At 46.1% G+C, this 11,645-nt stretch overlaps 1 protein-coding gene across 1 annotated transcript in view; it reads right to left on the bottom strand.

Annotated features, from left to right (window-relative positions):
• Nucleotides 1–11,645, bottom strand: part of ACSS2 (acyl-CoA synthetase short chain family member 2) — a 29,570-nt gene that overhangs the window by 16,963 nt on the left and 962 nt on the right. The gene's annotated exons all lie outside the window — the stretch shown is intronic.

The following is an 11,645-nucleotide window of genomic DNA, read 5'->3' as shown; positions in this document are numbered from 1 at the left end:
CTCTCTGCACAAGAGAGGCACATCCCAAACATGCCAGGTCCTCCTCCTTGGCAGCATTTTGGAGGGACATTCAGGCCAAGGAATGTACCCAGGCTCGTCCTAAGGCCTCTTGCATAAGGCATTGCAGGAAAAGCACAGAGCAGAGCCAAAGAGAAGTTAAAACTTCTACAAGGATTTTCCGGGGTTTTTCAAAGTCCTTTCCATCCATTTGCGTGACTGCAAAACAGCTCCCCTACCACCAGCAGGGCAAACCTCAGGCTTCAGATTTTAAGAAGACCTTTTGTTCAATGGGAAACAAATCATGTCCTTGTTTCTACAGGACAAGATGCCTCCCTTCAATGCATCTCCAGCCAAGGCCTCGAGCAGTCTCCCAAGAGCAGGCAATTGCTTTACATATCCATGCCTCTGAAAATAGTCTGGAGTGCCCACAGCTGTACTCAGTGGGCTACAGCAGCACTCAGACTGCTCAGGACTCTGCTTTGGCACAAAAGCCCAGTGAATGATGGATTTTAGACAGGGCATTTAAAAGAATGCCCACTTGCATGCTATTGAGTACTCTCTGCATCAAAACCATGCCCTCATGGCATCCATCTTCTGCCAGCAGCACCTTCCCAACAATGCCCTTCTGACATAAGCAAGAGCTGTCAGCCCTGAGTGTCTCACATGGGCTCCCCTGTCCAAATTCAACTAAAAAAGAGATAAAACTGCAAAAATAAACCTCGCTCTTCTGAAAACAGCGCTGCAGAACTCACCTCTGCAGTTCTAACCCCACCAATCCAACACTCCCCAAATACATATTTTTTTAAGATCTATTGGTGAAAATAGGTGGCAGCAGAGCTGCTGTGATTGTTCATGTGCAATCTGTGCTCTAACAGCAAGGCTTCTTCTGAAAGGAAAATCCAATTCTCAGCTCCCCAAACATCCCAGATACATCATTAGATGAAATACATGGTGAAGCATAGTGAGTCTGACATTTTTTTCATCTTCAAACCAAGCCCTACATTTAGCAACTGTAATCCAAAATTTTACAGTATCATCTGGCTCATGGCAGGGAGGAATTTGAGATTTTTAGCACTTGAGAAGCCTGTGTTTTACATATTGCATGTTGTGTGAATTCTCAGCTGGAAAAAGACAAGTTTGGCCATATGGAATACATAAGGAAGAAATTCTTCCCTGTGAGGGTGCTGAGGCCCTGGCTCAGGGTGCCCAGAGAAGCTGGGGCTGCTCCATCCCTGGGAGTGTCCAAGGCCAGTCTGGACAGGATTTGGAGCACCCTGGGATAGTGGAAGGTGTCCCTGCCCATGGCAGGGGTGGAATGAGATGAGCTTTAATGTCCTTTCCAACCTAAACCATTCTGTGACTGAGTAAAAGCAGCAATCCAAAGTTACCAAGCACAGGTGGAAGGCACCTGAAAGATAAATTTTCAGAGCACAGCAAACCATCTCAAAGCTACCAGGTCTCATTTTCTGACTGGCACAGATGTGATGGCAGGCCACAGAGCAATCTTTTTTTAATGCAGGACAAAGGTTCTGCATTTTACCAACTGGAAAGCACTCTCAAGAAAACACTGATTCCCAGTTTGGAAAAGGTGTTGTAAGAGGGAAAGAAGCCTTTATCAGATGATGCCATGTCACAGGAACAATTCACACAGTGGGGAACCACAGAGAGACTCAATGATCTCAAAGGTCTTTTCCAATGGAGTTAATTGTGTGATTCTGTGACTCCAGCAGAGCAGAGATGGGGACTGTGGGAATGCCTGCCCTAGAACATCTCTGTTGCCATCTAAACTAAAACATGCTCAGAGCCCAAAATCCCTTCTAAACATGAGACATCTCCAGCTCCTGCCTCACCAGCAGCCTGTTCCCAGAGCAGGGGACAGGGCAAAGGAAGGAATTTTCCTGCTGTGGTGACAGCTCTTCATGTGCAAGGTCACCAGGGGCGGCCAGGAGGGCTCCTGGGCTTCCTGATCCGTTCCACATCCAGAATTAGAGCAGCCAAAATGCCAGGCAGAGCTGGGCCAGCCAGGCTCCTGCCATGTGGGGAATGTGCTCACGTGTGAGCCGCATGGGCAGCGAGAGCCCCCGGCGTGCTCGGCCACCGTGGTGTCAGCTGCTCACACACCTCCTGCCACGGCTGGTCCTAGGACAGCCCCAAAAACTGCTGCCTGAAAAGGGTCTGCCTGGACACATCTTGGTTTCTCAGGAACAACAGCAGGCAAAACTGAAAAATTAATAGGATTTCTCCCTACACCGCAGCCTTGCTTTTGTCATTTGAGAGAGGAATGGCACTCGAGTAAAGACAGCCTTTAAAATCTGTTTTTGAGAAAATAGATTACATTGAAACATGAAGTTTGGGGAGAGCAGCTGTGCAAGATAATCAGAAAAAGACACCCTTTCATTAGAAAAATAAATATGGTATTTGCATGGATTGTTCAATATGGAAATGCTCTTAACTGCACAAACAGATGGGTCTGCAGCAGGTCTGCAAAAAAACCTCCATGAGAACATTTCATAATAACGGGGCAGACTGCCCAGCCCTGCCCATGCTTAACGTCACCATCTCCCATTGCAGTAATGCAGAATTCCCAAAGGAGTTCTGGGAAGCCTGACGTTTCTTGAGCAGCAAGTTTACCAGAAAGTTCAACCCCACCATCACCACGCTTAAATCCTCTTGCATCACAACACGGATCAAGAAAGAAGTTGTGTAATGACAGAGCTCAGCTTGGGAGGGGCTGGTGAAAAGGTTTTCCCAGTGTGTTCAGAAATATTTGGCAGCACTGAGAGAACATCGTTGAGAAAGCCCAGGGAAGAGAAGAATCTTACCAGTTTAATACCATCACTTTCTAAATCCACACAGTTGACTGTGACCACTGCATTAGAACCATCCATCAGTTTTCCCCTCCAGTGTCCCCCATACACTTAGGTAGGGCCTAACAAAGCTCTGCTCTCAAATCCATCTCTGAGCCAAACCATCCCAACTTAAAGCTGATCATGTATCTAGCATGAATGGGCTTCTATTGCTGTTATGAAACTCAAATCAGCTGCATCAAAGCAGAAGCTCTGCAGGGAACAATGTTCTGTGTTCATCCCCTCCAGCCCAAATGACTCCAAAACAGGCACTATGTATTTTACAGAACAGCCAAAATGGAGCTTATTTCCACAGGGATACTAGGTCACCATTTGCTCTTTGATCAAGGAATCAATCCTTTACTCACCTTTAAAAGCAGCTATATGGACACAAAGCTTACAAAGCAAACACCCAACACCCTGCATAGCTGTTACTGTCCCATAGGAAAACCACATCCATCTTTCTGTCCTTCCTTCTCATTAAATACATTCCCAGCTGCTCCTTGTATCTGCAGCCTTTCAGAAGCTGAACAAATACCAGATGCATCTAAAGAAATAATATTTATCTTGTGCAGCCCAACCACTGCTCACTCTGCCATTCCCTGAGTGATCCTACACCACAGAGCCCAGACAGAGATGGACACTGCTCCAAAACCACTCTTTATTTATCAACCTGCCAAAATTCCCTCCAGTTATCCCATTCATGCCAGGCTATGCTCTAAAATCTACTTCAAGCCCCTTTCTTTAGGCAGTGGGATGCTCAGACATCTCTAAAGGAATCAACACCTCCCAGTGCTGCTGGTTCATCAGCCAACATGGGCAAGTGAACTCAGTGCCATGGGATTTGTACACTCTGTGCTCACACCTGAGAGCCAGAACACCCCAGGGAAGTGTTTTGGGGAACACAGGATCAACACAGCCAGGAAATCCCTCTTCAAGAGAAATGTACTCTCACCCTGACTCATTTGACAAGATAAGTCATTTTACAAGTCATATACACTACATGTAAATACCCTGGTGACAGTGTCAGCAGCCACTCCGTGCTGATGGGCTCAGAAAGGAGAATTTGCTCTCTGTGGCTTCATGATTTTCCTACTTGTTTGATACTGAATAACCACCAAGTCAAGAAGAAAAGCATTAACTCTTAATTTCTGAAGTACTTTAAAACACAAGAAAACAACCAGTGGAGAAAAGCAACAGCTTCTTGCCTATTTTATTTAGGGGAAAGGTTTTTACAAGCAAATTTTAATTACATTTTTAAAAACAAAATAATCATATAGCATTGCAGCAGAGGTCATGTGCAAGACTGACCCAGCACATCAGAGTTTGGCTGCCCTCAGCCAGCACTTGTAACCCTATCAGCCAAAACCACTGAATGCTGCAGAAGAACATGTGAGTTTGACATGAGAGGAAACATTTTAGATGTTTACCATCAGTTGGGTTTTCAAAGGAGCATGGACTATTTTTACCAGTCCAGTGGGAGTAGGGCTTATATTCAGTACAAAACAGCTGATTGCTTGTTTAAACAATTTACAGTTGGGCTGTTGAACACACCCTGGACAAAGCTTCTGTAAGTAAAATAATCAACAAGCCATCTGCTGCTGGGAAATGCCCCATTTTGGGAAATAGATGCATCCCTAGTGGGAACATTCTGCCAAATTTTGTAGAGCTTCTAGAAACACAGAAAGCCAGGCAAGGCAATTTCAATGGAGGTTCAAACAATATCCATGAAGGGCATGGTAGGAAATTAGGCTTTTAATCAGATTTTTGGTGGACATTTCAATTTCATGCATCATAAACCTCCAGAGGTGGAGGCCAGGTGTCACCTGCTGGAATGTCATTTAGAGAACATCTCTTAGAAGATGGTCAGTGGCAACAGGAATGGAAAACATGCTTCACTATCACTGAATGAATTACAAAATGAATGGTCTGGGTTGGAAGAGACCTTAAAGACAATCTGGTTCCATGGGCATGGACACCTTCCACTAAACCAGGCTGCTACAAGCTCTGTCCAACCTGGCCTTGACCCCAGGAATGGGACAGCCACAGTTTCCCTGGGCACTATCAGGTAGCTAAGTGTGACAAAGCAAACAGGAAGGCCCTCAACTTCCTTGAGGGATTCCCCTGAACAAGGGAGGCGACATCTATGAAAATCTATTAATGGCAAACTGCCAGGGCTTACAATTTCCTACCGCACCTCATTTCGACATTTCCAAGTGATGTGCAGAAATGCAAACAGAGAACTGAAACCCTGCTCCAAAAGGGGGGAGGTGAGAGCTCTTGTGAAACCATTGTCCATCAACACTTCAGCCCAGGAGTTCCAGGCACAGAGAGTCTCCAGGCATAGCAAATGCAGCAACCCACCAAAAAATGCCACACTAAACAAGCACCCACTCACACCTCTTTTGGCAAAGCCTGAGCATTCTGTCCCCTACTTGGAGCAAGTCTCACCCACGTGTAGCTGGAGTCCTTGTCCACTACAGCTCCATTCAGGGTGCCAAGGGAGAACACACAAGCCATTCACACAGCTAAAATAATCAGGTTTTCTAGTCCAATGAGCAAACTGAAGGCTCTGATCTTCCGTGTCCTGAATCCATACAGAAGTTCACCATCCTCTCTGTCCATGAACTCCATTTATCCACCGCAAGTTTCAAATCTCCAGCCAATATTTGTAATATGCCATCACTGCACAACCCCAGTGCCCCTCCCTAAAGCAACCAAGTATTTTTAAAACACAACCAGTTGTTTGTAACAGCTGCCAGCAGAACAAGACAAAAGTTTCACAGACATGAGAAAATCCAGGTGTCACTGTCTGTGCACACCCACCCCTCATATTGCCCCAGGTAGTTATTTTAACAACCACACCCCCACAACCACGCAGAAAGGCAGCATTGCACAGGGTATAAACCAACATTTTCAGGTAGGCCTCCAGATTCAGCACAAATTATTACATCCCTCATGCTGAATCTAGAGAGCTATCAGAGCAATGAGGAGGATGAGGAAAAAGTACTAAATAAGAACATAAAAACTGTCACTGGTGTCATTTACACAGCAGCACTGCACTTGTGCTCACAGCAGCTCAGCCAAGAGCCTCTCAGACTAAGCTAAAGTACCATGTTGGGTCAGAACCATGGCTGGTGTTTGACCTCCAGGTGCAACAGCAGCAGGAGATGCTGTTTCTGGAGCACATCAGCCTGGCCATCACCAGCAATTCTGTTTCAACACTGCCCTTGGCAGTCCTGCTGCTGACCCTGAAGAGTGTCCACTGAAAGTGAGGAAGCAAAAGGCAAGGCTAAAGCAGCTCCATAAAAACACTGTTCTTCCAGGCACACTTGAATTCCTTTCTTGAACAATTTTTTGTGGGAAACCTCCCCAAGGTGGTGTGAAAAGAGCCATCTCTGCATGCTCAGTGCCACCGGCCTCGTGCTCCGGCAGTGGGCCAGCAGCTCCACCACCTCTCCCAGTGACCCTGTTCCACTGCACCCCCAGGGATACAAGTCAGACTTACTGGTTCCCAGGACCCTCTCCATTGTCCTCTCTGGGCTAAGGGGGACTGGCAACCTCCCAGCCCTTGGCACTGCAGCCTTTTGTAAATACCACCAGTATACCCTGGCCAGCAGCTCTGCAATTCCACATTCAAGTTCCTGCCCCTATCTGGGGCACAAGCCATTTAATCCTGGACACTTACTGACATCCCACTTGTTTATCTGGTCCAATACTTCCTGGATAATCCCTTGGATTTATATGGATGGATGCTGTATCCCTGCCAGAAGCAGCTACCAAAGGTTTCTGAGCAAAAGGCTGGAAAGAACCAGATCCAACAAAACTCAAATGAAAGCTGCTCCCCTGATTCAAGGCAGCTGAGCTGCTCTCCCAGGCAGGAGAGGTTAAACAACCCCTGTGCCCACTGCTTTGCCATGGAGCAACCACCCAAGTGCTACCTGAGTGCCTTCTCTCTTAACAGATTTGATTTAACAGAGAAGAAAAATCCCACTCTGTCTCTAGGAGCAGGATTATGTGGTATTTGAGCTCAGTAAAAACTACTTCCAGAGAAAATCTTCAATAATGTGGAATGCCTTCCCATGGAGGCACATGTCCAGGGGTGCTTCTGAATGGGCAAAACCACCAGAAACCACAGGCACTGGGTAATCAAGTGTCACCAAGCTTTAATATCTGTTCCTTTCCTTCCTTGCACTGCAGAGGAGAACAGCACGAGGCTGAGAGCACTTGCCAGCTCCCTGCTCCTGCCCTGCCTGGCATCCTGGGATGGAAGAGGCTCTGCAACGCAGGAATGGAGCTTGAGATCTCCAAAACATCAAACTTATCACCCTTCCCTGCATCTCCCTGCAAACCAGCAAGTGTATCTGACAGGGATGAGTCAAGTTCTGCTTTCAAGTCAGTCCTTGGAACGGAAAAACAACTTCCAGTGACTCTGAGCATGCCAAGTGCCTGAGCACCACAGTGCTCAATCTGCTGACTCACAGCATCCAGGAAAGCACACCCCACACATGCCTGAAGGAGGCAGCTTGCTGTTCTCAGATATTTATTTCATCCCTTTGGCACAACCACTCACCTGGGAACTACCTTGGAGATTGCACTAGTAATGAACACAACGGAGGATGCAGCACGTGAGTACAACAGAAACAGCTGGGACAGAAGAACCTCAAGATATGACAGGGAAAAATGGGTCTCAGCACACACACACAGAGCCCTTGGTAACAAGTTTTAGGTCACAATCCCTGTGTTTTCCTGCCCCTCAGGCCAAAATGACAACCTCAAACCCTTAAGCAGGCATGACCATGCTGCCCTGGAGCAGCATCATCTTTGTATCTCATCTGCACCCTAGAGCAGGGAATTCAGAGCAGTTACATGAAATCAGTTAATTTTAAACCCATCATGACCTTGCTCCAAACAGCCACAGCCAAAGTGAGAGACTCCATCCAGCTATGGAGAAAGGTCAGGGAGTTACACCTGGGGAGAAGCTGTGTGTCCCTCCTGTCCCATCCTGTACTTCATTTATGAGTGTCCAAACACAGTGGCTCCTTGCACTACCACACCATGCTGCTTGGTGACTGCCCAGATCTGGGAGAGGAAAAATTTCAAAGAAGCCAGGAAAGCACATGTCTTGACATGCCTGAGGTACTACACTACTCCCTGTTTTAATATCCCATGTTTCTATCGATGCTCCCCCCCACTCCTGCACTACCCACACAGCTCAGTCATCTCCATGATGCAGGGATATTCCCTTTTGGAGGGATGAGAAATGCTGTCTGAAACTCCCAGTTTTGTCACCCTCTCCCACGCTGGCAGATTTCAAAGCCCACCAGAAAAGAGCTACACTTTCTAAGATGGAATCTACAACTATCATTGCCCTTGAAGAAGGTACAAGATTTACAGCTTCATAAAATACATTCAGTGTAATTTATTACCTATTTTAGGTGCACATAATGTGCCTGATTTCCAGAAGGAGAGCACTGTACTGTTCAGCAGTGCTTCCAAAATAATTAGTATCTGCCAAAACCAACAATCTATCCCTCCCCATACACAACAGGGAGATGACACAGATTGCTGGGGAGGCACCTCAGAAAGCACTGAGGGGGACACCCCTTTTCCCATGGAGAATCCCCATCAGGAAAGGAGCTGTGCTGAGCCTGGGTAGTGCTGTGGCCATGAACCAAACCATGCACACACCTGCAAATGTGGATCAGTAAAAGCAACCTTCCCAGGGGTGAATTCTGTTCTTTAAACAAACTGATTTAGGGATATCTCTCATCACCAGAAGAGCACTGAAAGAAGCTGCATCACTGGAAGGGTAACAAGTCATCCAGGAAGTTGCTAAAGAATTGAATGGTCAGTTTGACACAGGATGATCCAAAATCCTGGAGCCAGTGGCAGCAGCAGAGCCGACTGCATCATGCAGAAGCCCTTGGAAAGGCTGGATGTTAACAGCCAGCATCCTCTGCCACAGCATCTGTGCATATGACAGATGTGTGAGGCTGGTTTGTATCTTTTATTTATTTTTTTAAAACACGTTCTCATAGTTATTTGTTTTTTTCTTATAGAAAGTTTTATTGGAAGAAACCTCAAGGCTACAAGGCCCTAAATCTATGATTACATTTTAAAGTCAAGTCATATAAAGAAACCAAACAAACCACACCTCCTAATTTCATATTTGCATGTCCTGTTTGTTCTAGGCCCAGAAGAGGAACCATAGGCACTTATTACTTTGTTAAACAAAGTTCCAATAAGCTCTGGCAGCCTTTAGTATCTTTATTGCTCCTTTCTAGATGTGTAATGTCATATACCAATGCAAATAAAAGCAGAAGGTGAATACATCCTCCCAGAGATGGCAGAAGCCAGGAGCACTGGCCAAGCCCCATCTCCTTGGCTAGAGGGACTCTAAAAACATAGCTCTACCTCCTGCCCCTGCCCCTGGTCCCACCAAGCACTACCAGCACTGCAGCTGGGATAACTGGTTTGAGAAACAGAGGCACAGGTTACACATAAAACAGGCCTCATCCAAATACTTTCACACCCCAGGGTCTAATTAGAGAGTTTTGCAATAGGTGGTGGTTTTTTTTTCATTCCCTCATGGTTATTTTTTTACCTCCACAGGCTGCCCAGGCTGAAGTTTATATGAGATTATTAACAGACACTTCAGCACAGAACTAAGGGCTGTCCAAGTGACTTAGGCATGTCTACAGCAGGGTGAAGGAATACTGTGCTCCTGCCCCTAATAAACCACAAAGTCCTCAGCACTACTGCAAGCCCCCTAAACGTCCCAGTAGCTGGTCCAGCCTATTTCCCCTGCAAGGCCCACTAGAGTCACCACAGGTACCCACCTGCACAGCAACCACTGCTACTGACCTCAGCCTTTACACACCATTATGAAAGAGATTTCACTTTTGAGAGCAGCACTTCATCAGAAGCATTTCCTGGAACTTCTGTTCCTTTTTTTAGGCCACATCAGCAATATTAAGCAGAGAAAGAGGAATCAGAAGCAGAGAAACCAGAAATGTTTGTAACGTTCACAAGCAGCCTGAGATCTCCTAGTGAAGGAGAAAACAGGGAAAAATCCATGTTTCCTACCACCTCAGGATGGCCATTTGGATCTACACAGTCCTAACAGCACCATGAGGACGACACCACAACAGCAAACACCACCTATGTACAAGTTCTGCAGCATTAGGCAATCGCATGTGCTGCTCTTTGTGCTGAAAGCGCAATTCCATGTGGCTTGGGATTACACCCTCTGAGTGGAGCCAATCTGGGCAGTCCTGGACTGCTGGTGGTGCAGGAACCTTTAGTGCAGCTTGGCCCTAACCAACCCAGATAAACTGCTCGCTCCTTCCCATCCAAGCAGGACTGGAGACAGCCACAGACAGCAGTTCTGAGTTTCGTAAGGACATGTTGCTTCTCAGAGACACTCAGCAATGCCTCCAAACATAATTCAACTTTTCCCTAATCTCCTCCTCTCTGAAAGCAAAGACCATGGTTCAGTATCTTTTCAGAGTTGGATAGTCAACCAAACCTTGGTATAAGTTCAGCACCTTTCCCATCTAGCAGGCTACAGACTTTCTTAGATGCAATCTGGTGGCTCAGGTGTTTAAAAATAAAAAAAAAAACTTTTCACCTTTCAGAGGCTTTAATTTCTTTTTTGACCTTTCATACAATGTGATAAGTCTTAAGTATTTCAGAGAGTCAGGCTCATTCCAGAGCGTTACAACACAAAATGTGAGAGAACAAGATGAGAGAAATTAATTATTGTTTTGAAGAAAATCACGTGCCCAGAGAGGAGTAATTTTATAAGTTGCAACCCTCAGCCCTGCTTTCCCCAGTCCTCAGTGCCCCAGGTTTGTCACAGTGTGCCTCTTCCACTGCTCCTACCAACATTCCTGGCTGACAGCTCCACACTACAGTGCCTGGTAACCTGTGACAGAGCCACACTAGGAGAGTTTCTCCCAAAACAGTCAGGGGAAACTTTCTGCTTAGGAGGAGGAGATTTTATTTTTTAGCACTGTGAGCACCACGACTGACAGCCACCCACCATTTTCATATCCACCCCAAGCTTTTCTCAGCATCACAAATACCCCCACAAATGCTGCCAGAATAACCAACAAGAAAAATGTTCACCAAGCCCAAATTAAAACTGTGAGTAGCTGCCTCACTGTCACACAGAGATTTATGTGCATGAAGAATCCAGTCCCTCAACAAACCTCAGCACAGGGCCAGCACTGGCTGCCAAATGGCTTTGTTTGCTTTACATCTTTACCTACAGGAGTTTATAAAGGAGTTTTCATTCAGAAGCTGCAATCATTGTACATCAGAATCAGCTATAGAATCTATTTAACTAGCAGGGAAGTAAACACTTTCTAGCATTTCACCTGTGCCTTATCAATATGATTAACTACTAGGCAGTGTGCGTAATTCTTTCATTGAAGCAAAAAGGGCTATGGATAAAAACTGCAGAAACTCTCTGAAGCCAATTGTACAGCCACAGCCACACTGCTATAACCATGTTCCTCTCAGCAGCAGGGTGGCTCCCCAGTCAACTTTACACCAGGTGACTCAGGGGGCCCTTCAGCTGCACAATAAATCACTTCGACTATCTGATACTTTTATTGCAATGACAGTAAGATTTCTCCATCTGCCCTGCTCTGCTCAAGGGACTCACCATATCCCAACGAGTTACTGCATGCCTACCATGGGGTACATCTAATTGTGCTTCTGCCCTGTCACATACAGTCATAGCCAGGTTGCATGAACACAAGCTCAAGGGAAACAGCAAAATGCACAGCT

This window comes from Geospiza fortis, unplaced genomic scaffold (assembly GCF_000277835.1).
Source record: "Geospiza fortis unplaced genomic scaffold, GeoFor_1.0 scaffold468, whole genome shotgun sequence".
NCBI lineage: Eukaryota > Metazoa > Chordata > Aves > Passeriformes > Thraupidae > Geospiza > Geospiza fortis.
This window is presented reverse-complemented; position numbering and strand designations above follow the sequence as displayed.